Raw genomic sequence first — 6,000 nt, forward strand, 5'->3', positions numbered from 1 at the left:
TACCCTCCTGGAAAAGTAGGCTGATTATAAGAATATGCCAATTTTGGTAATAACATTGTCTTTCAACAAATGAAACTTTTCTATCTGTTTTCCCCTGAAGTCATATAATTAAAAGCATTAACTACAGTTTAGGGATTTTTGTTAAGTTACCTTTAAGTTAGTGAAAACAAGATAAATGGCCATCCATAATCTTAGTAATGAATGTGGACTTTGGCACTCAACAAGAATCCTCCTACTGATGATCCTTCCAAAGTATTAATGCATCATATGGTCCCAATGAGAGATATTTTAAAGACTTTATCAGAGTTTTTATGTAAACTTACTAAAAGATCTAAGATTTACAAAGCAACCTCAACTAGTTATAACAAGTTATGCTTTGTACGAAAATCACTTTCTACAGAGAGGCTGTGTTTTTAGCACTCATTGTTTATACATTTTAAAGGAACCATGTGAGTGATAAGTAGAATTTCCAATTCAAATACACTTTTCAAAGTTTGGATTTTAAACTATTTTGAACTTCTTTGTTTTAATAAAAAGTGAAAGGGAGGTTTTAACCATGAACTCATTTTCTTTCTCATTTTAAAATTATTCTTTTCTTGAAATCCTTTCACAATCACCCTCTCCTGATATTTAAAACAAAGTTTTTCTTAGTTATTATATCATGACAGAGATATAAAATCAGTTTAATGTTAAATGGTTAAAGGGAAATTGTTCTTGGGAGGATTTCTTCTTTACAAGATAATCTAATGGCAAATAGGCTGCATGACTTCACAAATAATCTGAGAATGTTCTCATGGGTAGGTTTTATGGTCAGTAAGAAATTGATGACCTTTCTTTAATTCTTTCAAAATTTTGGAAAGTACTGGCTCATGGAAGTGGTGAGTTGTTCTCAACAAAATGAAAGAAAATGGCTCCAATTTCAAAGAAAAAACATAGTTGTTGAAACAATCTGTGATTCAAGTCAAAATATCTAGGTTCCAGTTCAATCATGACTCATTCAATGTCATCTCCCTTAATTTAATTTTCTTCATTTGTAAAATGAGTGGGCTGAATTAAATTATCTCTAAAGTCCTTATTTCCCTGCTCTAGCAGTCTGATTTTTATCATATTAAAAAAAGAAATATATAGCATTTAGATGAAAATTTAAGGAATTAGAAACTGACTTATTTGCTTGTTGAAAAAGTGGGCAAATTTCAGAAGGAAGCACATTCAAATTAATACTAATCAGCTGTTGATCAATGGTGGCCTGGAGGTCATAGAATCAGAAGAACTTAGCAGACCTAAGATCTGTTGTATGTTGCTTTTATTTTGTCAAATGTCTAGCAGAAGGGCAATTTGTAGGACATTTAAATGCTAGTGGGTTGGGGACAGCTAGGAGGCACAGTGCATAGAGCACCAGTCCTGAAGTCAGGAGGACTTGAGTTCTAATCTGGTCTCAGACACTTAACACTTCCTAGCTGAATATCCTAGGCAAGTCACTGAACCTCAATTGCCTCAGCAAAAAAAAAAAAAAAAAAAAAAAAAAAAAATTGCTACTGGTGAAATAACTTTTAAAAATTACTTAGACATTCAAATGCTGCTTATTAGTATACATGATTTGTATTATGTTTGTTATCTTTCTGCGGCAGCAAGAGAGAATGAATTAAAAACTGGCCACCAGATTAAGAAGACCCAGCTTTGAGGCCTGCCTTGGAAACATACTAGATTTCTCAATGCTCCAGATATTTCTCTTAGTCTCTAAGTTGCACAGTAGATATCAGTCTATGTTGGGAAATTTTATTTCCTTATACCAACTTATTGGAATTTTCTTATATCAGTGAAAATCATCAATATGATTTCTTCTTCTACTCCTAGTGTGTGTGTGTGTGTGTGTGTGTGTGTGTGTGTACATGTGTATTTGTGGGCATGTATGTACTTGTACACATAGGATAAACTCATCCATAAAACAGAAACAGATAGCAGAATAGATTAGAAACCAGAATCCAATAATATGTTGACTACAAGAAACACAGCTGAAAGATGCTCTCAAAGTTCAATAAGGGTCTAGAGGAGAATCTATTATGATTTTTAGCGAAGTAAAAAAGAGCAGAGTAGCAATCACGATCTCAGATAAAAGAAAAGCAAAAATAGTCTCAATTAAAAGAAATAATTAGGAAAAGTACATTAATAATATCATATTAAATAATAATAATCAAATGGCATAGATTTGAGTATGAAAGGAAAAGTTAAGAGTTACAGGAGGAAACAGACAACAAAACTATACTAGTAAGGAACCTAAACTTTCCCTTCAGAATTGTCTAAGCATTAAAAAAAAATGAAGAAATTAAGGAGATAGAATTTTATTTTATTTTATTTTTAAAAAGCTTTTTATTTTCAAAACGTATGCATAAATAGTTTTTAACTTTCACCCTTGCAAAAACCCTGTGTTCCAATTTTTTTCTCCCTTCCTTCCCTCCACTCCCTCCCCTAGATGACAAGCAACCCAATATATGTTAAACATGTATAATTCTTCCATACATATTTTCACAATTATCATGCTGCACAAGAAAAATCAAATCAAAAAAGGAAAAAAAATACAAAAGAAACAAAATGCAAACAAACAACAAAAAAAAAGTGAAAATACTATGTTGTGAGCTACAATCTCCACAATCCTCTGTCTGGACGCAAATGGCTCTCTTGCTCACAAGACTATTGGTATTGGCCTGAATCACCTCATTGTTGATAAGAACTATGTCCATCAAAATTGATCATCACATAATCTTCTTGTTGCTGTGTACAATGTTCTCTTGGTTCTTCTCATTTCCCTTAATATCAATTCATGTAAGTCTCTCCAGGCCTTTCTGAAATCATCCTGCTGATCATTTCTTTAGAACAATAATATTCCATAGCATTCATATACCATAATTTATCCAACATTTCCCAACTGATGGAATTCATTCAGTTTCCAGTTCTTTGCTATTACAAAAAATGCTTCTACAAACATTTTTGCACACGTGGGCCCTTTTCCCTTTTTAATGATCTCTTTGGCATATAGCCCCAGTCTAGAGATACTGCTGGATCAAAGGATATGCACAATTAATAGCCTTTTGGATATAGTTCCATATTGCTCTCCAGAATGTTTGATCAGTTCACAACTTTACCAACAATGTATGTGTTCTAGTTTTCCCACATCCCCTCTAACATTCATCATTATCTTTTCCTGTCCTCTTAGTCAAACTGAGAGGTGTGTACCCCGGAATTGTCTTAATTTTCATTTCTCTGACCAATAACGATTCAGAACATTTTTTCATATGAGTAGAAATGGTTTTAATTTATTCCCCTGAAAATTGTCTATTAATATCCTTTGACTCTTTATCAATTGGAGAATGACCTGTATTCATATAAATTTGAGTCAGTTCTTTATATATTTTAGAAATGAGGCTTTTATCAGAACCCTTGGATGTAATTCCACCCCCCTCCAAGTTTATTGCTTTCCTTCTAATCTTGTCTGCATTGATTTTGTTTATACAAAACCTTTTTAACTTAGTATAATCAAAATTATTCATTTTTCATTCCATAATGTACTTAGTTCTTTTTTCACCACAAATTCTTTCCTTCAAGGAGACAGAATTTTAGAAAAAAATAGTTATTATAGATATTTGGACAAAACTGAATGGGAATCAAAAGCAGAATCCATTTTTTCTGAATTGTAAAGGAACCTTCACCAAAATTAATCATATCTTGGGGCATAAACACTTCACAAAAAATACAGAAAAGCAGTAATATTAAGTGCATCCTTTTTTAGTCTGTAGTACAATAAAAATTCCACTTAATGAAGGATTATGAAAACATAGATTAATTAGAAATGTTTTAATTTTGTAGAATGACTGGGTTAAAGATCAAACAATAGAAACATGAATATTTTCATTTATGATAATGACAGCGATGAGACAAAATCAAAATTTGTGGAATGAAGAGCAAAAGAATAGTTCAATAAAGTGGCCATACAACTAAAAAAAATTAGAAAAGAACAAATTTAAAAAACTCCAGTCAAATTCTATAATAGAAATCCTGAAAAATCAAAGGAGAGATTAATATAATTGAAAGTTAAACAAAAACAACAACAAATAAAAGTAGGTCCTGATTTTATACAAAAACCCCAATAAAATGGACAAGTAGTTAATCTGATTTTAAAAAAGAAAACCAAATTATTAGAATCAGAAATGAAAAGTGAGAATGTATCATCAATTAAGATGAAATTATATCAAGTTCAGGAGCTATTTTGCCCTAGTGTATGCCAATATAGCTAATAATTAAGTGAAATAAATGAATGTTAGCAAAAAATATAAATTCTCCAGATAACATCAATTAGCTCCCTAAGAAAAAGTGACCAGGACCCAATAGATTCACAAGCAAATTCTACCAAACATTTAAGGAATAATTAATTTCAATATTATGTAAATTATATAAATAGCTAAAAGGAAAACCAAATCTCTTTTGTGACACAGATATGGTTTTTATACCTAGACCAGAGAGCAAAACAGAAAGAAAACTATATGCTAGGGAACCTAGCAACAAGAATGCTAGGGAAGAGAATAACAAGAGTGCATTAATCTTGAGACTTTTCATTGTGCATCTTGCACACAATGTCCCATTTGTATAGGCAACAAGTCTGTGTAAAGACACGTTTTGTGCAAACTTGACCCTTGTGGTCTTTGGCTGGTTGGATCTCAGTCAACTGATTCTTGGGAATGGATATTGAGGCTTCGGGTGTGAGTTCTGCCTCACTGGCTAAAGGTCCGTGATACACACCCTGTAGACGTGTCAGGACAGGCATCGAGTATGCACCAAATCAAGATCGTTTCTACCGTTTCAGGAGTTGGGCTCCTGGATACACAAGCTAAACACATACTTGTTGCTGGGGCATGTTGGCAAAGGCAGATGAGAGGGGTATAAATAAAGGTCAGCAGTGGGAGAGAGAAGCAGCAGGGAATCAGAAGGAGAGATTAGATGATGTAACCAAGAAATAAAGCTTTTCTAACTGCATAAGTGGTGTTAGACTGCTCTGTCATATGCAGAGATGTTCAAAGGTCGTAGAGGCAACGATAATTGTAAGTAAGTGCTCAGACTCCAGCTAGTGTCAGTAGGTCTGCACTAGCTGAGGACCCTAACAACTACAGACCAATTTCACTGAGGAATATCAATGTAATGATTTAAAATAAAATATCAGTAAGGAAATTATAGCAATATATCTCAAAGATCATGTACTATGACCAAGTAGAATTTAGATTCAGAATGCAAGGTTGGTTTAATATTTGGAAAACTATGAACATAATTGACCATTTTCATAATAAAAACAAAAAAGCATGTGATTATATCAATAGATACAGAAAATTAACAAAATTCCCATTAAAATCACTAGAAAGGAATCAATAGAATCTTCCTTAATATGATAAATAGTATCTATCTAAAACCAAGTACAAATATTATTTGTAATTGGGATAAACTTGAAGCCTTCACAATAAAAACAGGGGTGAAGCAAAGCTAACCATTATCACCACTATTATTTAGTATTGTACTAGAAATAATAATACTAGTGCTAACTCAAGAAAAAGAAGTTGAAGAAATAAGAATAAGCAATTAGGAAAAAAAGACTACCCATCTTTGCAGATGATATGGTTTTAGAGAACCTTAGAAGTAAATTAAAACACTAGTTGAAACAATTTGCAAATCTTTGTCAAAGATTCAGGATACAAAAATAAACCCACATAAATCATTAGCATTTCTATATACTATAAATAAAATTCCTCAGAAAGAGCTAGAAAGAAATTTCAGTAAAACAACTCCAGACAATATAAAGTACATGGAGATACATCCAAATCAAATCCAGGAACTATATGAACACAACTATAAAACACTTTTAATACAAAGAGAGTTCTAAGCTATTGGGAAAATATTAGTTGAACATGGACAGGTCAGACTAATACATTAAGAATGATATTCTGCCTAATGCTTATTTTA

The sequence above is a fragment of the Antechinus flavipes genome, chromosome 6 (genome assembly GCF_016432865.1).
Source record: "Antechinus flavipes isolate AdamAnt ecotype Samford, QLD, Australia chromosome 6, AdamAnt_v2, whole genome shotgun sequence".
NCBI classification, from domain to species: Eukaryota; Metazoa; Chordata; class Mammalia; order Dasyuromorphia; family Dasyuridae; genus Antechinus; species Antechinus flavipes.